Here is a 21163-nt window from a genome sequence, read left to right as displayed (position 1 = left end):
TGGCGGCAGCTCTAACAGCTCCGGCTGAGCCCTAACACCCTGTCCAGGGTTCTCCACCCTCTCCAAGGCCGACCTACCAGCCCCCATATTGTCGGAGTCTGGCAGCAGCTCTACCGACTCCTGCCAGGCCACCAAACTAATCCCCACCGCAGGGCCCTTCCCCCGGTTCTGACGCTCAGGATGCGGCCCGGAAGGGTTGGTGACGGCCTCCACGGAACACAGTCCCAGACACTGGTAACCCGCCGGGATCCTAGAAATGAAGTCCTGTGCTGCGGGGACCGGGGTCGGCAAGGGCTGGAATCTTGGTGAAGCCCTCCTCGCAGACCTGGCCCATTGGCACTGGACACATGACTCCACGCACTTCTGCACATCATTTCTTAAATGGGGCCACCAAAACTGATGGGATGCCAGGCGCAATGTCCGCAAAAAACCCCAATGTCTCGCTGCAGAAGCGCCATGAACCTGAGAGAGCACCCATCTACGGATGTGCCCTGCGGGAACACCCATTCGTCACCCCGCTGCGCATCCCGTATCAGAGACTGTATGCTCACGGGATGATAAACTGCAGCGCAGGATGCAACGGGTAGAACAGTCCGAGGTGCAAGCGAGTCCGCAGGGTCAGAGAACTGGGAACCTGGGAACCTAGACTAGAACAGGAACAGAATGAACAAACGAACGAACGATGTTGACTTCTTCAACTAAGACGTGGCACCATCAGTCTTTTATCCACAGAAGGAGATCCTTAACGAGCCCCAGCTGCATTGTTATCCTGCATTCCGAAACAACTCACAGGTTTCTGCTGAGTCACAACATATGACCGAAGGACAAATTGCAAATTGTCAAAGGAGGTATTCAAAGCACTATTTAACAAAAATATCAAGATTTTGTTTTTTTTCTCTTTGACACCTTGTGTCATACAATAAAACATTTAATATTAAAGGAAGGCATGATGTTCAACAGAACAGAATAAAAACTGGAGCACATACTGTATTTTTCAGAGTATAAGACGCACCTCCCCCCACCAAAGAGGGTGAAAATTTGGGTGTGTCTTATACACTGAATGCAGCCCCACCCACCCACTGGCCCCAACCCTTCAGCCTCTGCCGCCCAGCAATTTAACTCTTTGCAGCAAACGGGGGCTTGCGAGGCTTCAATAGACTACAGCAGTGATGGCGAACCTTTTTTGGTTCGTGTGCCAAAAGCGGGGGGGACGCAGGGGGTCATGCGCAGGTGTGCTACACCCATAATGCTATGCGCATGACCCCATGCGCATGCATGACCCCAGTGTGCATGCGTGCACAACCAGTGCGCCCCCCCATTTTGGGGGTGCTTTTTTCACCCTTCCCAGGCTCCAGAGGCTTTATAGGAACCTGGGGAGGGGGGAAACAGCCCCCCTCCCACCCGGAGGCCCTCCGGAGGCTTCATGAGCTTCTTTGAAGCCTCCGGAGCGCTAAAAACCAGCCCTATGGGCAAACCGGAAGTTCAGAAACGGACTTCCTGTTTGCCTGTAGGCCGGTTTTAGCCCTCCAGAGAGTTCAGCGGCCTTCCGGAAGTGACTTCCGGTTTGCTCGTATGGCCTTTTTTTGCCCTCTGGATCCTTCAGGGAAAACCAGAGGGCTAAAACCAGCCCTACGAGCAAACCGGAAGTATGTTCTTGAACTTCCAGTTTGCCTGTAGGGCCAGTTTTTCGTGCTCCAGAGGCTTCAAGTAAGCCTCCAGAGGGCGAAAAATGGCCTCAAAAGAAGGCCAAAGTCAGCTGGCCAGCGCACGCATGTGTGCTGGCCAGCTAACAGGACAACACCTCGCATGCCCTGACAAATGGCTCTGGGTGCCACCTGTGGCACGCGGGCCATATGTTCGCCATCACAGAGCTATAGCAATCCCTGCAGCCTGAAACAGCTGATGATTGGGAGAAATTGAAAGTGAAACTTGCTGTTTGCTCCAGGAGGCAAATTGCTGGGAGAGAGACAGAGGCAGATTTTTTTTTCTTGTGCTAATCTGTTTGTTGAAAGGAGGTAAGTCAGCAACTATAAATGCCTATAGAATGTTCAAATTATTATTTATTTTTTAAAGACTGCTTTATTATTATTCTAGACAACTTAACAAAATGAAGCAGCTTTTTAAAATAAATTCTCGATCTGAAGAGACCCAGTGCTATTGTTTTAAAAAGTGCTATTCTTTTAAATAGCAGAAAATAACTATACTTCCAGAAAGACATCAATTTTAAAAGCATCTGTACAAGTATAGTCTGAAATATAACACTACAAACAGTGTATATTGTCTGTATTGTTTGCTGTTTGTTGCAAACAAGACCAAGTGGCTATTGATGTTGCCCCCCAAGGATAGTCCAGATATTCCATCCCTTAGCATGGGGGGGTGAAATTTTACACCCCTCAGAGAGGGTCCGCAACTTGGGTGCCCTTCTGGACTCGCAGTTGACACTAGAACACCATTTGTCAGTTGTGACCAGGGGGGCTTTTGCCCAGGTTCGCCTGGTGCATCAGTTGCGGCCCTACCTGGACCAGGAGGCACTTTAAATGGTCACTCATGCCCTCGTCACCTCAAGGCTTGATTACTGTAATGCGCTCTACATGAGGCTGCCCCTGAAAAGTGTTCGGAGACTACACTTGGTCCAGAATGCAGCCGCGCAAGCAATATCGGGTGTACCTAGATACACCCATGTTACACCCATCCTCTGTGAGCTGCACTGGCTTTCTATCGGTCTCTGAACACACTTCAAGGTGCTGGTTATCACCTTTAAAGCCCTACATGGCCTAGGTCCCGGATATCTGAGAAACCGCCTCCTGCCACATACCTCCCAATGGCCGATAAGTTCTCACAGGTTGGGCCCTCTCCGGGTGCCGTCGACCGGACAATGCCGGCTGGCAACCCCTCGGGGAAGGCCTTCTCTGTAGCTGCTCCGGCCCTGTGGAACGATCTACCCGCAGAGATCCGGACCCTGCCCACTCTCTTGGCCTTCCGAAAAGCCACTAAAACCTGGCTATTCCGGCAGGCCTGGGGCTGTTGACCTCATGAACGAGGTCCAGCCCCACCTAGATTGAGTGTATGGTATGTTGTTTTTAAATTTGTTTTTCTCTTTCCCTATTTTTTAACTTTTTATCTTTTTAATCTTGTATTTTGTAAGCCGCCCGGTGTCCTACGGGATTGGGCGGCATATAAATTTATTAAATTACAATTAAATTACAATTAAGGAGGCAAATTGCTGGGAGGCAGATGCAAATATTTTTCCCTTGTTTTGCTCCCCAAAAGCTTGGTATGTCTTATACTTCAGAGCATCTTGTACTCCCCAAAATACGGTATGTTAAGTTAAAGGGAAAAATACTGCCCTAGTTTTATTTTGGAGACAAAACTGCACTTCCAAGAAACAGTACCATTGCTATACCAACCCAATCCAAAACAAGTGGATTTCCTCATGGATAGGCTACAACTTTAATTCTTTAGAACTGTCCTTCAACATTCTAAATTAAAAAGTGCTGAAAACACATCTGAGTTTTTATTCTGGATCTGGCTGCTACTACTACAGATTCTATTAAAACAAAAAAAGTAAATCCAACATGCCTGAACTCTGCTCATTCCTGCCCTTGGAAATTTCTGGCTTTATCTTCTACGTGTTATCTATTTCTTTTTTCCTCCCAGCTAAAGGATCATTTCTCTCTCTGTTAGTATGCATAATAAGTAGTTCACTTTCTCAGCGGAACTGAAAATATAAGTTGAAATGTCCAAGATGTCTTTTTGCAACCTGTGGACCTCATAATGTAAGGGACTGTATATGGGACTGTAACTCCTGGCATTCTTAGCCTATTAACAAAAATATGTTAAGATTTGGAGGGAGGGGGAAGATAGAGAGACAGAGAGACAGACAGATCTCAAGTTAGAGAAAATAGTTTCTAAGATTCATATTAAAATGGCTAAACTGTATTTGGCAAACCTTTATCACCTATGAAAAAATATCATGGCATTTGCCACGTACCTTGCATATCTAGACTGATATAAACTGCATGGGTGTGCCACACACACCCCTTTCCGTTAAAAATCATCCAATGTTACTAGGACTCTAAAATGAAAACAGGCTTTGAACTTTGCTACTCTACCTGTTTGTTCCTATAGAAAGTGATTGGCTGATGATAAAAACTTAGCTAGTTCTAACTTCCAAAGAAACCAGTCCAGGGCACTCCCTTATCAAAAAGCAAACACTGACTAAAGTTTAACCAAAGAGCAGGACAACATCAGTGCAAGCTCCTTCTCTCTGTCATTTAAAACAGACCAGAGGGCAAGATCAACAATGAGCCAGCAGGGTCGTTCTTGGGCTTCTCCTTCTTGATCAAGGGGATGTCTAGTCTTGGACACTCTTGCAATTGTACCAGCTTCCCAAATGCTCATCTGCTGGTGATCAATCTTGCATCCTTTTGCCTCTGGGAACAATTTTTTTAAAAAAATGTTTTTTGTAAATGATAAAATGGGCTAACGTTGCTAACAACGTGAACATAGAGAATTGAAATGGCAGGAAGTAAGCTACTCGTCTTGGTTTAGACTGGAAAGCCCCTATCTTACTTGGTAAAGGAATAGAGAAGAAAATAAAACCTCAGCTTATGTGTCTAGTTATATTACTCCAAAATGCAGTGATACTTCATGTCACTGCCCACTACTCCCCCTCTCCATACGTTATTCCGCAATTACTGGAAATTGGAATTGCCCTGAAGGTTACATGTAGGTTAGTTACTGGGAAGAGCTAAGGGCAGGAAGGGAATTATATTCTTAAATAATTAACCTAACACACACACCCTTCTCATATTCCAAGCAATTATTCCTGCTAACACCAGCTGTAGTCTATGAACATCAGAAATTCATATGCACATACAACGTCTAACTCCCTCCATAAATGCTTCAGGTTATTCTGTCCTATTATTTCTTTTAAGAGCATTTATTAGGGCTCAAAGAATCCACTTCCCTAACACAACTCTTCCCAAAAGAAAACTCAACAATTCTTTTCATCTGGACAGAGCCACTTTTCTGGTTCTTACATTTTAACTCTGTCCTGGCAAGCAAATTAACAAAACCTGTGTCAGCAGAGATCCAAAACAGAATCTGGCAGATATAGTCATAAAATATAGTCTTTCTTTTGATATCCTTGCTGAAGCGGTAAACCATGACTGCACAGATTATTTCACTCTATGCATTGTTAACTATATTTTTGCTTACTGTAAGGCATATTGGACTTTTGATTGAAAAATAGCATAGTGCTGATAGACAGAGAGATGACTGATTGATTACAGAGCAGCAGAAAAACATTGTATATATAGCATGGTGTTTAAAAATAAATAAGAGGGTGTAAGGACAAATAAAATATCAAGGAATAACCACAATTTAATTTTCCAATCTTAGTAATTTATATTTCTTAATTCCAGAACAATCAATAAATTCCAGGAGACATCTCCACACTATGGGTGCTAGTATTATCAGTCAAAAAGCACTGGCTAATTAATCTGTCTTTCTTTCCTTTACACAACCTTTAATAAGATAAAAAGATAGAAACAGAAAAATATGAAAAAAGCAATACTGGACCAGAGGCCAAGTAACTGCGTAATTAACATTCATCTAGAAAAACTATCCTCTTATGTCTTAAGAGTTATGTAAAGATTACTGAAACATTAGTGTCCTTTTAAAAGTAAATATGTCTTTTAAAGCAGATTGATCAATTAAACAGAGAACAGTCCTGATCAGTATTAATTCTAAAGCCAATATCAATGCCAAAAACTATAGTCTTTCTCTCTTTTTTTTGCCAAATTGCATATTAATGTATTTTGAGCTCCACTGAAACAGAAGTACAATGTGAATGTTAACGATGCAGATCAGTTATCATCCAAACATCATTAACCAAATCTCTGAGCTAGCAAAGCACGCACAAATCCAGTTATAAAGTTCAAAGGTCTTGCTTACATGCCTCTTTAAACTGAATACATATTGGAGGCATGCTTGACTAGGTTGGAAGCTGGGAGTGTAATGGCACATCCAATAAAATCCACAGCTATGGGGAAAACACATCCAGGAAGCCAACTCAACACAAAGTTAACAAGAATATGCCTGAGAAGTTCCTGAACAGACTGATAAGATTCTGAATAGCCATTCCCTTCTTTACATTTTATTTCAAGTGAGAGGTTTCTGCCTAAACTGAACTGAACTGAACAGACAAGTTTGCTAACTGCACTATGGTGTCTATTTAAAATGTGCAGAAGGAAAGAATATCTTAAGAGGGCTCATATCTGGCTTCTTTATGTGAAAGACATTGGATTCACTATCCCAAGAGTCCCATCATCCATTTAAAACCAGTATAGGGTTTTTAGAAACTAACACAACAGTGTTTGGAGAAATCACTTGAGAAAACTGAAGCAGGCCTTTGTGCATCTTTATCAGCTGCTATGGGACAAGGTATTAATGGTTTACATAGTTTCCCCCCCATTACTAGCAATTGAATTACACAAAAATGGGAAGCTTCAAAAGGTTCAACTACACAGAGTTTTGTTAATAAAATATATGGAAGAAGAAGTCCTTGGGGAAAACATACAATAGCACTTTCTGTCTCTTGGCCTTAGGCAGCCTTTTCTTGACATGTTACTGCACTCAAACATACCTGGTTTTTATGCGTTAGCAAATAAGCTGGTGTTACAGCCCTAGTTTAGGCATTGGGGGCCTATTCTAAATGTGAAGCACAATACCCAATTATTTAAAACAGTTCATTTCCATGTTATACCAGACTAGAAGCCATTTCATGCCACACATTTAGCCAGCAGTATGTTGCCTACTTTACAGTCATTTTTACAACTCATTCGTTATCTATGATGAAGCTAGAAAAGGTAAGATTTTCCATTTTATTATTATAAGCACCCTCTAAGTAGGAGAGATAGAAATAATGACAAGAAAAAAACTGACTCAGGAGAAAAATGAAGCTAAGAAAATAAAATCCATGAAAGAGAAGTTTTCTCCTGGAACAATGAATACCCCAGACAAATTTCAACACTATGTGTAAGATTTCTGTGTCTTTTTAATTTTTTAACGAGAATATTAATAATTAATTTTAGTTTAAAATGAGTAAAATCTAGTATCATTGGAAAATCAGATGCTGTATAGAATTTCGATCTCCAGAAATCCAGGGGTTTATATGAAACATTTGTCCTACCAGTCTAGCATGTAATAATGAAGTATTATACATAAAAGGAGCACATCAAGGTAAAGTTAGTTTAATAATATATATCACCGACTCTTAGGAAGTAGAACCTGGCAGAGCACAATGACGGAGACATCAGAAAGTAGGTCAAATTCTGGCAGCATGCTGACAGCTAAAGCAAAAGCAGCCTTCCATCTCCACATCAGTTTAACCTCTACCATCACAATTAGAATTAACAATCTTCTTCATCCTAATGCCCTCAAATGTACTAAACTACTTCTATAGTCATTAGCCACAACGGGCATGCTGGCTGGCTGCAGTAGGCACCATAGGGCAAAGTAATTGGATGGTATCAGGTTGACTAAGGCTGCACTGGGGCATATGAAGCACTGAAGGTAAAGTGCTACCTTTTCCAGTGGTATCTGATGCCCATAATGGCTGGTGAATCAGAATGAAGATAATGGTAGGAGAATCTAGGGATTACATTACTGTATACTAATCAAAACAATGAGAGCTTGATATTTCCCCAGCTTATCATTTTTAAATCTCCTAAAAAATACTTCAAAAAATGCATTGCATCCAAACAGAATCTCACTAAACACAGGAGTTGTGTCTTCTTAAAGTTGCTACAATATTAAATTCTGCACTAAAAGAAATGTGAGGTTTACATCCCTCCCATACCATTTCTTGAATACAGAATCTCTGTCAGAACATTATGGAGCTTGGTTTATAAGGATATTGAAACAAAGCTTATTATTGAAACAAGTTGTTTCTCACATATGTTTGTGTGACATAGTTAAATCCAAAAACCACCCATTTTGTGTTTAATGATTTGTTTTCTGTTGGTAATATTACATTTTATAAGATCAAACAAAATTCACAGTGAAGTACTTCCAAAGTTTTCAATATTTGAAATGTGCAGTTTCTTACATAATGAAATAAAAAAAATATTTGCAAGGTTTAATAAAATCTCTTTTATTTAAATAAAACATTCAATTACTTCTACATCCATACTTTGCTGTAAGCAACTATTGATTGCAATACAGCAAGAGAAGCAGGAGCTCAGTACCTTGATGCTCAGAGAAAGAAACTTAAGGAAGGACCCACCAAAATTGACCAAGCAGTTAAAAGGCAGCGGGAAGTTTATGCCTTCAGACTTGCAAGATTGTGTAAATGTAGTCTTACAATGAAGTAGATAGAATTCATTCATATAGTCCTGTTTCCAGTCTGGTTTAACTGAGAGGGCTGGCATATACAACAAACACCATTGCTTCCTGAGCCACACTAGTTATTAATAAGTTTCTGGGTTCAATTCAAGGCGGTTATTAATTTTAAGTGATTCAAGTCCTAGTTATCCTAAAGGCCATCTGTTTTTTTGTGGTTCTTCTTGACTATATTATTTTTTCGTGGTCTTTGGCTATATAATTGGGCAGAGCTGGTATGTCCCAGGTCTCCTCCATTAAACAAAGACACCTGATGGGACCTAGGAAGCATATCTTCACTGTTGTAGCTCTGGTCTCTGGAACACCATCCCCCTGAGATATGCCTAACCCCTACCATGGTCATATTTAAAAGAACAGCTCTTTTCTCGGGCTTTGTGTTAGAGAGTGTGTGTGTGTGTGCGCGCGCATGCGCACACGCTTTAATAGTTCGCTCTCCTACCAGACTTCTGGGTTTTAATTGTATTTTATTATTGTTTTGTTTATTATTTGTTGCCCAGAGTTATTGTAAAGTTGGGAAGCCTTATAATTTTAATTAATTAAATAAATAAAAGTAAAGCAGGATTTTGGAGCTGGCAGGATTGAAAAATGGGTCCTTGAGATCTCCTGGACCCGTATCTATACACTATTACAAGTAATCATCAATAACCAAGCACTACTGGGTATCTATTTCTCCTTTTCAAACTTCATTCCCAGTTACTAATCCAACATTTTCAAGAGAAGAGAATAGTTCTTGACAGAGAAACCCAGAAGATTAAATTGGCCAAGATAATACTACTGCAGTATAATTTTAAAAACGTAATAAAAGCCTCTTTATGAGACAGATGCTTCAATCTTAAGAGAAGCTGTAATGAAAACTATACAGTATAAGATACCTACTTTTGCCTTAAGAGTGCTGTGGAGTTACAAGCCATTCTCAACTATACTATCATTGCAAAGATAGAAGTCTCACAATTGCAAACACATTTAGAAGATGCTCATTATCTGTACCCATTGTAATTTATTCATGTATTGGGTATACTGCTACTTTGACACTACTTGCTTCATTCAAACACATCTAAGTGTGACTGATGGACTCTATTGGGTCCCAGAGGGCGCTTGGAGTTTTATAGCATTTTGGCTGAGAACTTGGCTGGAGCCTGGAACAGGTATGTGATGGAAGACCTGGGCTGCATTGCTCCTATGCAGTCTCTCTCTGTGTGCTAAACTCAGGGTGTTTCTTGACTTTCTGAAGAATTCCAAGAGATGAAAAACCAAGAGTGATGTATAGAGTATAACCAAAAAAAGTCAAAGTGTTAATCTGAGCAAACATGAGTAAGAGCACATATTAAGGCCTACGTTGTGATAAGCATGGCAAATATTTCTATTTCTCTACCCTTGTCACTTCCTGCTGGCCCTGTTCAGAGTGATGAGGGCCTGTGCCTCAGGACCATTTCCAGGGCTGAGGTGAGGAAGTCTCATACCATCTGGCAAAGTCACTCAGATTCACTCAGAGGTGGACTCTAACTGGAAAAGTTTTAATGAGTTGCCCACAGAACAGTCATTTGATATTATCTCAACTGAGTTTGATTCTATAATGAGCAAGTAGACAATACCCTTTTGTTTGTTAATTCACCCACCTTTGTTAGATCCTGGCCCTCCTGGATTATTAAAGCAGCCTGAGAGGTGACCACAGAGTGGGTTTATGTGATGTTTCAATTTCTTTGAGAGACAAAATGGTCCTACGAGCATTGAAGGGGACAGTGGTATGCCCCCTCAAGAGATAATCACTGGACCATTCCCCGTTGGAGAATTATCAGCTAATTTCTAATTTTCCCTTTCTGGTAAAGGTTGTGGAAAAGGGGGTTGGATAAGAGCTACAGACATTCTCAGGAGAAATGGATTATCTAGATCTATTTCAATGTGGCTTCAGGCCACAATACAATAGAGAATCAGCATGGGTCATGCTTGCTGATGATGTTTGGTGAAGCTGATGGGGATGGTGCATCCATCCTAATGCTCTTTGATCATTCAGCAACTTTTGATAATATCAATTGCAGTATTCTTCTGGCCTGGCTGTGGGTATTAGAAATGGGAGGCACTGGGCTCCAGTGGTTCACCTTCTCAGTGACTGGTTCCAGTCAGTGTTAACAGGGGGAAAGGAGAGATCACATCCGCAACCCCTCAGACGTGGGGTCCTTCAGGGTTTAACACTTTTCCCTCTCTTGTTCAACATCTACATAAAACCGCTTGGGGAAGTCTTCTGCCAGTTGTGATATCATCACTATCCTGATGATAGCTAGTTCTACATTTCTACTCTGGGTGGCACATGTGAAGTTATTAATGTATTGATCCAGTGTCTGGAGGCTGTTCATTTCTAGATGGGGCAGACAAATTCAACTCAATGCAAACAATACTGAGTGTCTCTAGCTGTTTAGATTGCCTGAGTCAGAAATATTACCATCTTTGGTTTTGGATGGAGCTGACCTGGTGCACAACTTGGAAGTCCTCCTGGACTTGCAACATGTGGCACCTATGGCCAAGAAGGTCTTTGCATAGATTCATCTTGTGTGCCAGTCTAGCTATTTCCTTGATTAGGAGGTCCTGCAGACAATGACTCATATCCTGGTCCTTGCGATTAGATTATTGCAATGGGTTCTACACGGGGTTATCTATGAAGACATCCAGAAGGTGCAGGTGGTTCAAAATGAATTGGCACGAGCAATAACAGGCACAAACCATGTGTCACTACCATTACACAAGCTGCATTGGTTGCCAGTTGGCCAACTATAAATCAAGGTTCTGTTATCAAGCCCTGTATGGGATAGGACCTGGATCCCTGAGGGACCCCGTCTCCAATCATTTCAGAGTTGGTAAACTCCATGTCTCCTCCATTAAAACTTGCCATCTTGTGGGACCAAAGAAACAAGCCTCTCTGTTGCATTCCCTCAGAGAAAAGGATCCTAGCAGTGCAGAACACTTTGAAAACATAGCTTTGGTCCCAGACTGGGTTGATATTTACTATTTATTTAATGGCCCATTTTGTTTTGTGGCTTTGGTTATTAGGACATTTTAGTCCAGGCTGGCTTGTCCATTTGATATTTTTAGTTGTTTCTTATGTCTTTTTTAGTTTTGTCCGCCACTCCAGAGCCCACTGATGTTAGATGTCCAATATATTTAAATAAATAAATAACTTACAAGTCTATTATAGAACCATTATAGAATTCAACAACAACACCTATGAATGAGTATTCAAAAGAAAACAGAAAAAAATATACAATCAAAGACAATAATCCTTCACTTCACCATCTTTATCTACGCCTTTCACTGTACATTACTCCACTCTCACGCAACTGGGCATATTTTCTACTTCCGTTCCCTGCCTCCAAAAACTTTTAAACTCTGAAAGTTCAGCTCTTTCAAGCTATAAATGTTTATCAATCAACAACAGTAACTTAGTACTTCTAATGCAGAAAATATTCATTCTTAGATGCTTGTCCTAAACAATATGATAACAAATCGCAATCAGTTTATGAAATCTTTTGAACAGAGAGACCCAGAGGATTGGATGGTTCATCTTCATAACATCTGCTGAACAAGATGGGATTGGTTTAACAAAAGCAATTCTGAATACAATCTATTAATTAACTAACAAGTCAGCTTTTATGCAAGATGTTTCAATCTAATAAGGAGTTAAGTAGTAGGATTGTTATTAGGTTCAGTAGCTGGGCCAACTTATTACCTAGATATATGTGGCCTCAGTAAAGCATTTCTACAAGTAATTAATATTTTGTAATGACTCAGCCAGAACACATAATTAAAGGATCTAGAATTAGCTACATTGGGGTAACCAAGTTAAATATAATTGTAATAATATATGGGGTTGACCCTGGGAGACTGACAAAAAGATGCTGCGTAGGGAATGGTCAGATAAGAGGGATTATAACCCACAGTTGCATAGTTCATAGAGCAAGAGGCTCAGGAGGCAGCCTTCCTAAATTATAAAGGTGATGGTGGGAGAATTGTACTTTCAGACTTGTAAAATTCTGTTAATGTAGCTTCACAATAAAACAGAATTAGCTTATCTGGTCATGTTTCTAGCCTGGTTTACCTAGTAAGGCTGACATTAGTTGAGCGTGTAGCACAAATTTTGTTATATTTGTGGTCAGTTGCTATTAGGAAACAAAATGATTTTTGCTGATGGAGCACATGGACCATGTTATATTCATATCCCTTCTAATTTTAAGAACTTTCAGAAGGCATGCAACTGTTAAATTGATTTAATCAGTGAATCTACCATTTATTGCTGTCAATTTATGTGACTACATTTTTAAATCACAGAAGAATTTTGAATCACTATAAGTGAAAACAAAGAACATAATTTTTAGAAAGTGTGTTAGTTCCACTAAGTTCACATTTTTTCATAGTCATATAGTATTTAATAATTGCCCCCACCTGTCATTTTAAAAATTACAATCTGATTAAAAAATCTTTTTGGTATCTCAGCGAACCCTATATCTTCAGCAGATGAAATGGCACTGGATTATCCCACGCTGTTATAAATAACATGTCTTCTGAAGGAAGGGGAAGAATTTATACCTTGCCTTTCTCTTAACAGGAGACAGAGCCAAGATCACTAAAGTGTGACAATTTAGCTAATGGATTATCCAAAAGTGGATAACCCATTATAGATTGGAGACAGAATATTAATCAACTAAAATTATTTAATCAGTTTACATCCTTGATGCTATGGTAATCATTATCCAGCCCTTCCTGTTAAGTATAGTTCTTTTTCCATTCAAAGCCACACTGAATGCATTGCTGCTGACACATCTCAGAAACAAAACTTCTAAAACCTATGATTTAAGACCTCACCTGAAGTCAAGTTTGAAAGACTCTTTTCAGTGGTTGAAAACTAATCTCTTTTGGGCAGCCACTTAAAACAAATTTCCATGGAGAAACTGGTTCAAAGACCATCAGTATGAAGAAGGTGGGCTTTACCTTTAACTTTTCCACACTGCCACACATGTGGGGTTCTCCCTGAAATGCCTGTGCATCAGATGCTGCAGGATTCTGAATAAACTCAAAGCTGAAGGGAGCCACACTGGACATTCCTTTTACAAGTTGTGACACAGGGATAACAGTGTCCTGAATTGTAACTTTTCCTTACCTTATCCTCTTCACCAAATAATATCCCCATTATTTAAAACAGCTATGAAACACCTATCATTTTGCTTCATAGGTATAAAAAAATGAAACATTTGAACCCGATCCTAGCACTTATTCATAGGAAAGTAGTTGTATTCCTCCAAATTACAGGGACAAAAAAATTCATGAAACATAAGGACAGAAGACAACTCTCTGCTTCATGGATCTTCTGCAGTGTTAATATCTAAGCAATTGTTTCTCTACAAAATTTGGGTTAAACTATGGAATTTGCTGATTTATGAAGGGCTGAAAACCACCAATTTAGTTTTAAAAGAAGACTAGACAAATGGGTGGGAGATTAGTCTACTGATGGCTGTTAGTGTTGATAGCTGTATGTCTTACATACCAACAATGGCTTCTATCCATACATGTGAGTATACCAAATATATCCAACTGATTCCGTGTAATTCTATGTGTCATAAAATGCTACATTAGATAAACCTTTGTCTGATCCAGCAGGGATGTTTTGATGCTTCTGATGATGATCTCACAGGATTTGCATGACAATCTATTCCATGGATCTCTCCGCACAAGGAGCAGATGGTCCAACCATCTGGATGTCTTTTACCATTTGATGGTGTTTCTTTTCAATATCTGCTAGCTAAATAGTTTATATATTTAAGGATTGTTTTATCAATGGGTTCTGCCTCCCTATTTTAATGAATGTGTCTTATTATGTAATGTTTTTACAATGTTATGAGCCATCCTCAGTGATGCAGGGTCAGGATAAAACATCTGCATGCATAAATAATCAACAAGTAAAGCTTTTGTCCAAATTCGTGGGGAGGGGAACTACCATTCTTTCACTACTAAGAACAATTTCCCATTTTTGTTTTTTGTTTTTAAATCACAAATCCATACATAGAAATTCAACTCCAATCCATTCATTTCTTTTCTTCCATGAAAACTCCCATTAGGCTGATGCTACAACTAAATACCCAATTTTTTGATTGTATGTTACAGTGTTTATAGACAATACTTGCTAACCTACCAGCAGTACAATTTGGGAAGATAATGCACTCAATAAGACCAAGTTGTCTCAGAGGATAATAAATTATCTACAGGCTGAAAAAATAAAGGCAAGCAAAACAATTGTTAGTAAGAACATTTTGTTTTTCAGTGTAAATATGATATATTTACCTAGGTAAGCTCTACTGAAATAGCACCCTTGATATTTACATAACCTAAAATAAGCATGAACAAGCTTTTACTCCCAAGAGCAGTACTAGGTAAAGGGCCACAAGCTACATATCAATGTGGATGTAGTCCAAGACTGTGCTTGGCATGACCAGGGTGAGTTTTCCTCTTGCCCCTTCCAGGAATCTTGGAAGCATCAAGAATGCTTGCCTCCTCTAGCACTGCTAATATATCCAAACTTTCTGATTCTATACTGCATTTTCATGTAGCTTAGATGGTTTATCAGTGGGGAAAAGCAGATTTTCAGAGACTGCCCAAAAACCATAGATCAGTTTTAGATAACCAAGAAAATCTGGAATTTGTTTACTTATTTTTGATTTATAAATAACAGCTAAGCTTTTAGATATGTAGACTAATTCTTAGAATTCGGAGAAATAGAGATACTGGCTATGAAATCATAGGAGCTAATGTCCACCTCTATGGAGAGTACTCAATCTATATGGCACAGGTTGCTTCTTTTAATAAAGACACATCCTTCTAATACTGAACATGACTGCCTTAAGCTCCCCCCTTAAAAATAACAGTTCAGATATTCTTACCTGAGTAGAGTTATAACAATGGAACACCATGGTGCATTCCTAACTGCTCACACTGCTAATTCTGCACCAGTTGTAGCTTCTAAAGCTCCTCAAGAACAGCACTGTATGAAGTGCACTGCAGCAGTAATCAACTTAGGAAATAACTAAAGTGCGAGTCACAGTGAGCAGAGTTTTCCGGGCCAAGAAAGGTACAACTGGCAGACAAGACAAATAGTGCAAAAGTCATGATTGTCACTTGTTCCTCAAAAAAAAGGGTTTCAAGGCCCTAGGCTGACATAGTTGTGACCGTTGCAACATCCCTACAACCATATGATTGTGATTTGGGTAATTGACAACCAGCCTGCAATTACATTGCAGCATCCTGTGGACATGTGATCACCATTACTGCTGCCTTCCATCAAGCAAAGTTGAGGTGGAAGTCAGTAGGAGGCCAGAAAAGGCAATTACATGACTGTAGGTTGCTGCAACCATGTGGGATTCACTTAACAGTGACTGAGATTGCTGGAACTGCCACTGCAAATTGTTGCTGTCAGATGTAAACAACCAGATCCAGATGTGAAGAGCTCAACTAGCTACTTTATTGCTCATTCTAATTACACAGAAATCTTCCCAGACTAGCAGTCTGCATCTGGGCCAGATTAGATAAAGTCCCACAGCATTCAAAGGGGGTGGGGGATGTGAGACCATGCCCTCTTATGCCTACATAATGACTCCAGATGAATTCCTCGCTTGACTCTTTTCTCTGGCTTGGGCTCTCTCCAACATTGCAGTCATTTGATGTTGCACCTTATGACTGCATTGCTTATCAAATGAGTTCCTGGTCCCATTTATGTTGGTAAGGGAGAACAACCTGTATTACTTCCTCCCACTCCCACCAGGATTAATCCACAAGCACGGTTGATACTGTTTTGGCCCTATAACCTTGTCTGAAACCAGACTGCCAAGGGTCCAGATAATGATAACCGTTTCTTCTCAATTGTAATCAAAACAGGTATTTATCCAGTCTTTGTATGGTTAAATGTAGTCGCCCATTATTACAGGGGTTTTTTTTTACTTCTTGATTTTATTCTTAGAAGAACACATGGAGAACATTGGTCTGGAGAATAGTAACAGATCTCCTATACTCATTATTGTTTGATTCTTCCATTGTTACCACAGTTGAATCTTCCTCTACAGAAGTTTCTAATTAAGTTCATACAATGTTCTTCCGGAGTGCAGAGTAGAAACTCCTTTCCTTTCTATAACGATAGCCAGTGGTGGATTAAGGCTCACGGGTGTCCTAAGCACTGACAAATATTGGTGCCCCCCCCCCTTTGTACATACTGTACAGTACTGTAAATAATTTAGCACTGAGCTTATCTGGTCCTTAAAATGCACTTGAGAAAGTAATATAACTGAAGCTTCTTCAACAGCCAATTGGATGAAAAGTCTAGGTGCAAGGGAAATGAAAAACTGAAGGAATTATGAACACCAAAGCAATGCCAATAGTTAAGCCCACTCAGATATTTCATATCGTTTAACGATATGTTGGACTACTTACTCTCATCAACTTCAGGATCAGGGCCAAATGCTATAGATTGTGCCAGGTTGACTAGTCCATATGATATGGTAACAGATTCTATTAGAAGCAATCGACAAAACTGTTGATGTATGTTACTACTACAATTGGTAAAAGAGCTAATAGGATTATATTACAAGAAGACGGCTTCAAGATAGTTATTAATAGGTGTAGAGAAGAATAAAATTATGGATTAAAAAAACTGGTTATAAATATTATAAATATTTTTCTATTCATTAGAGTTTTCAAAAGGTTGACTAATGTAGAGTACTTTGTGTTAAAATCTTGTATCGTTACTGATCTTCTTTAAAAATTAATGCCTATATGTAGGGGGTTTTTTAAATAGATTTTTAGATTTACAGTGTTACTAATAAGGATTTCTCAGAAACAGCCTCTAGGCTGGATTAGGTAACATGACGGAGAGATATAATTAAATCTCTCATCTATATTTCAGCAAATATTAACCACAGGGAAGCCTATTTGGACTGGAACCCTTTGCTGGGTTACCAATTAAAATCTGAATCGGTTGGACAGAGGTTATTGGCAAGAAACCTTGTAGACATACAGATAGCAGCGCAAGTTATGAAGTAACAGCATTCAGAAGCTCAGTTCAGATCCTACCATCTCCACTCACTACCAGAAAAGGTCCTGCCTGAATCCTGAATAGCCCTGCGAGTCAGGGTGATAAATAAACCAGAGAATATGCCTGGAGTAACTGGAAGATCGTATTTATGCCAGTTTGTATAGCAGTAGCAGCCATAAACCGCCAAGCTGGTAGAACATCTTTGCTGTACAGTGCTCCAAAATAAGGTGCTAGGGCTTATGCAACTATTCACTACGAAACTTTTAAAGATGAGTATACCAATTATTTTGAGTGCTTCTGGTGGTTTCTTCTTACAACAGTCACCCTGCCAAAAAAGGCTAAATAAATCACTCCATTACAAGAACACATTACATTTATAAAGGAAAAAGCTTCAGATGGATTTGTAAGGGAAGAAGGGTAACACTGCACAAGAACGCAGCACTGCAAGTTTAGACAAAAAGATGTGAGGGAAAATGAGATGTTTTTCTCTTTCTTCTATACAAATGGAAGATAATAGATCCATTACATCATAAACTTGTTTAATACATAGCCAGCAGAAGAGGACCTGCAGCAAAACTGGCAACATAGGGGATATGTTTGGTAAGGCACAGGCAAAATATTTAGCATATCATTTAAGACAGTCCTTAAAAAGGAAGAACAAAAAGAGGATCAACAATAACAGAAGTAAATAATCTGTCTTTTCCATAGTCGGCCATAATAGATTAGTTTCATTAGTAGTAATTGTATGCATTTCTTCCTTTGTCCTGGACTCCTATCTGTGTCTTGCAAGCTTCCTGCTGATATTAGTCAAAGGACTGCAGTAGTCTGAAGTTTTCTAGTTTATTGCCCTCAAAAACAAACATATAGACCAAGGGTGTCAAACTTGCGGCATCACGGCAGCGTCAGATGATGTAACAGGACTTTTTCTGATTCGCTAAACTAAGCATGGGCATGGCCAGCATGTGACGCATCCGGCCCCCGGCCCGCGAGTTTCACAGCCCTGATATAAACCCTCAAGTAAACCCAGCAAACTAACTTTAGTAATCTTTCTGATCGAAAAAAATGTCCCAATTCAGGATCCTACATCACTGGCATAGCCAGAAATTTTAGTGACTGGGGTCAAAGAGTACAAATGTATTTGTGGCTATTGATTAATATAAAATGAAATAGTGAGGATTTAAATCCACTTTTATGTGGAAGTAAATTCAATAGTATTCACTTTTGAAAAATCACAAAAAAGGTTTATACAGCAAACATTCAGCCACCTTCATTATGAGTACAGAAGCTTACATAGTTAAAAGGGAATGGTGTGTTCATTACCAATTTTCATAACATCTTATGCCCTCAAAGAACAGTTTGACCTATTAAAGTATCTGAAGGTCATTTCACATAAGATGTTTTCCTCATTAGGTTATGTAATAGTACAGATTTTTTTTAATGAGCAATATATAAATGCTTTAAATGGATAAGTAAAAAAACCATGTACTTATGACAATATTACAAGTGTTTATTTTATTAGGTGGGTATACTAACTACAGCTCTCAATGAGAAAACACCCCTAGTATCAGATCCATAGAACCATAATTGGAAGAGATCATTTAAGCTTTATTGCAGAACTCCAAATGAAAGCATCCACTGGCACTCAGTCATTGTTTAGCCTATATCTGAGCATACCCATGCACACCTGTGTAGGGAAAGTAAAGTGACATTTCTCTGGTGATGCATATACAGTAAACACATCACTGTCAACTTCCTCTAATTATGTCAGTAAAAATCATAACCCTCTCTTAATAAAGTTTCTATGTTTCAAAGAAGCAACTCAGTCTGCCACAGCTCTTGCCAAAATACAAGACACTTATTTTTACAAGTTTCAAAAAACAAAACAGCTGGGGGAATCTCTAAATTAGGATGAAGCAAAATCTCACAAAAGAGCATATAACTCTTTGCCACATTTTGGCAGGCCTTAATGAAGGACTAATAGTGAACTTAGGATGGTTTTTCCTCCTGATCTTTTTTAAAAAACTTATTTCGGAAAAAGTGCAATTCCACATCCTCAGTTTCAAAATAGTATTTCAAAACAAACACTTGCCACAAGGCACATAGGCTTTTTGATATTTGGATAACTTGGCCATTCTAGCGACCACTGCTCTCTTTGTAACTCCATCCAGCTCTCCAGTGCACAAGCATCAACTCTAGTGCAAACTCCTTCTATAGATTCCTGATTCAGTTATATCCATGCATTGGCTGGATTTCCATGCAATCCATACCTCAACTTTATTCTGTTCTTTAGTCTGCCCGTTTTGTTTTCCCCATGCTAAGAGCTGCATGCCCCGGACAAGTCCATCCCTCAAGTAATCAGTGTCACTCTTGCTTTACCCAATGCCATATCATCATCCCATCTAGCATCTGAGTTCCTTCATTCTGCCTCTCTAGTAGCTCAGCCTCAGCTTATTCCCTTGCCACGCACATACTGCTAGCTTAGACTGCAACCCCTTCCCCGGGAAGTCTTGTCAATGTTGTGCCTTCTCATGAGGGGGGGGGGGGGGCATGAGCCACATATAGTCCAACTCTCAAACGCTCCACTTCCTCCGACGGTCTTTCCCTTCCCATTCTTATCTTTAGCAAGGAGACAGCAACCCGAGGCTCTCCAGGTACAGTGTAACCCTGCTTACCTCTGACAATGCCAGGACTGGCTGGCGCTTACAGGAGTTGCAGTCCAAAGAGCCTGGGCTCTGGAGAATAGCAGGCTGCTTATCCCTTGTCTTAAACGCGCATTCCATACTTTCAATCTTCTCCGACGTACATCCCCAACCTAGTCGTGACACGTGACCAGCGCGGACCCCCCCCCCAATCTACAGTATACTCGGCTTCCCCCCCCCGCTCCCGACCTTTTCTTGCATCCAGGTATAAACCCGCCCACCTCCAGATCGCAAACCTCAGCAAATCCCCCCTCCGCCCTGCCGACACACCAGCGCATTTCGTGGGGACTCTCCGCATCCCCCGCCTCTTACTCCGAAATCCCTCCAACTGTACACCCACACACGCGCGCAACACACAACCGCAGAGCTTCGCCGCTCCGCCCCACCCGCCAAGGAGGTAGCCCCCTTGTCTCACCTGAGCTCCGGCCGCAGCTGGAGGTCTACCTGTCGGCCCACACGCCGCGCGACCCAGATCCGCTCCTCCGCCACTCACAACCCGAGCCGGTGCGGAGTGAACGGCGGCCCGTCAAGGCGAAGCCGCAGCTGGGCAACGGGTAGGAAAGACAGCGAAGGACTCTGGGGCGCCATCTAGCGGGCTCCTGCGGCAACGGCGGCTGCCCCCCGAAGGCTAGCGGCGAACCTTAACGAAGGTCCCGAGCTTCCGGGTCGCCGATTCGGAGGAGACTTAATTAGAGTTAGGCATTTCTCTCTGCTTTGTTTTATTCCAACAATGTTTACGCCACCCAATAGAAAAGGTTTCGGCGGTGTACAATGTCAAAGGAGCGTCCCTATCGCCTCCATTAAATTCAATCATAAATACATTTTTAAAACAAACGACACAATTTCCCCCTAGCATGGTTTAGGCAACAAAACTCTTTTAAAAGGAAGACTTTTAGCACTTACTTCGACGCTAGGAGACAGGAGCAATGTGTTTCTGGGGCCAGCATATTCCCATACTATATAGGCAAACCACTGAGAAGGTCTGCTTTTCTCACCT

General features: G+C 40.5%; 1 protein-coding gene across 7 annotated transcripts in view; it reads right to left on the bottom strand.

Moving 5' to 3' along the window:
• SEMA4G (semaphorin 4G) overlaps positions 1-20709 on the bottom strand; it is a 127185-nt gene extending 106476 nt beyond the window's left edge. For 4 of the 7 annotated variants that reach the window (XM_032226014.1, XM_032226018.1, XM_032226017.1 and 1 more), the window contains exon 1: positions 20582-20709. The gene's annotated coding sequence lies outside the window, so the exon portion shown is untranslated. Of the gene's footprint in view, positions 1-15326; positions 15429-19734; positions 19757-20139; positions 20310-20581 lie in introns of those variants that run through there. The other 3 variants (XM_032226019.1, XM_032226022.1, XM_032226021.1) reach the window with 3 other exon arrangements.
• Positions 20710-21163: the final 454 nt, after the last annotated feature.

The sequence above is a fragment of the Thamnophis elegans genome, chromosome 10, assembly GCF_009769535.1.
Source record: "Thamnophis elegans isolate rThaEle1 chromosome 10, rThaEle1.pri, whole genome shotgun sequence".
NCBI lineage: Eukaryota > Metazoa > Chordata > Lepidosauria > Squamata > Colubridae > Thamnophis > Thamnophis elegans.
This window is presented reverse-complemented; position numbering and strand designations above follow the sequence as displayed.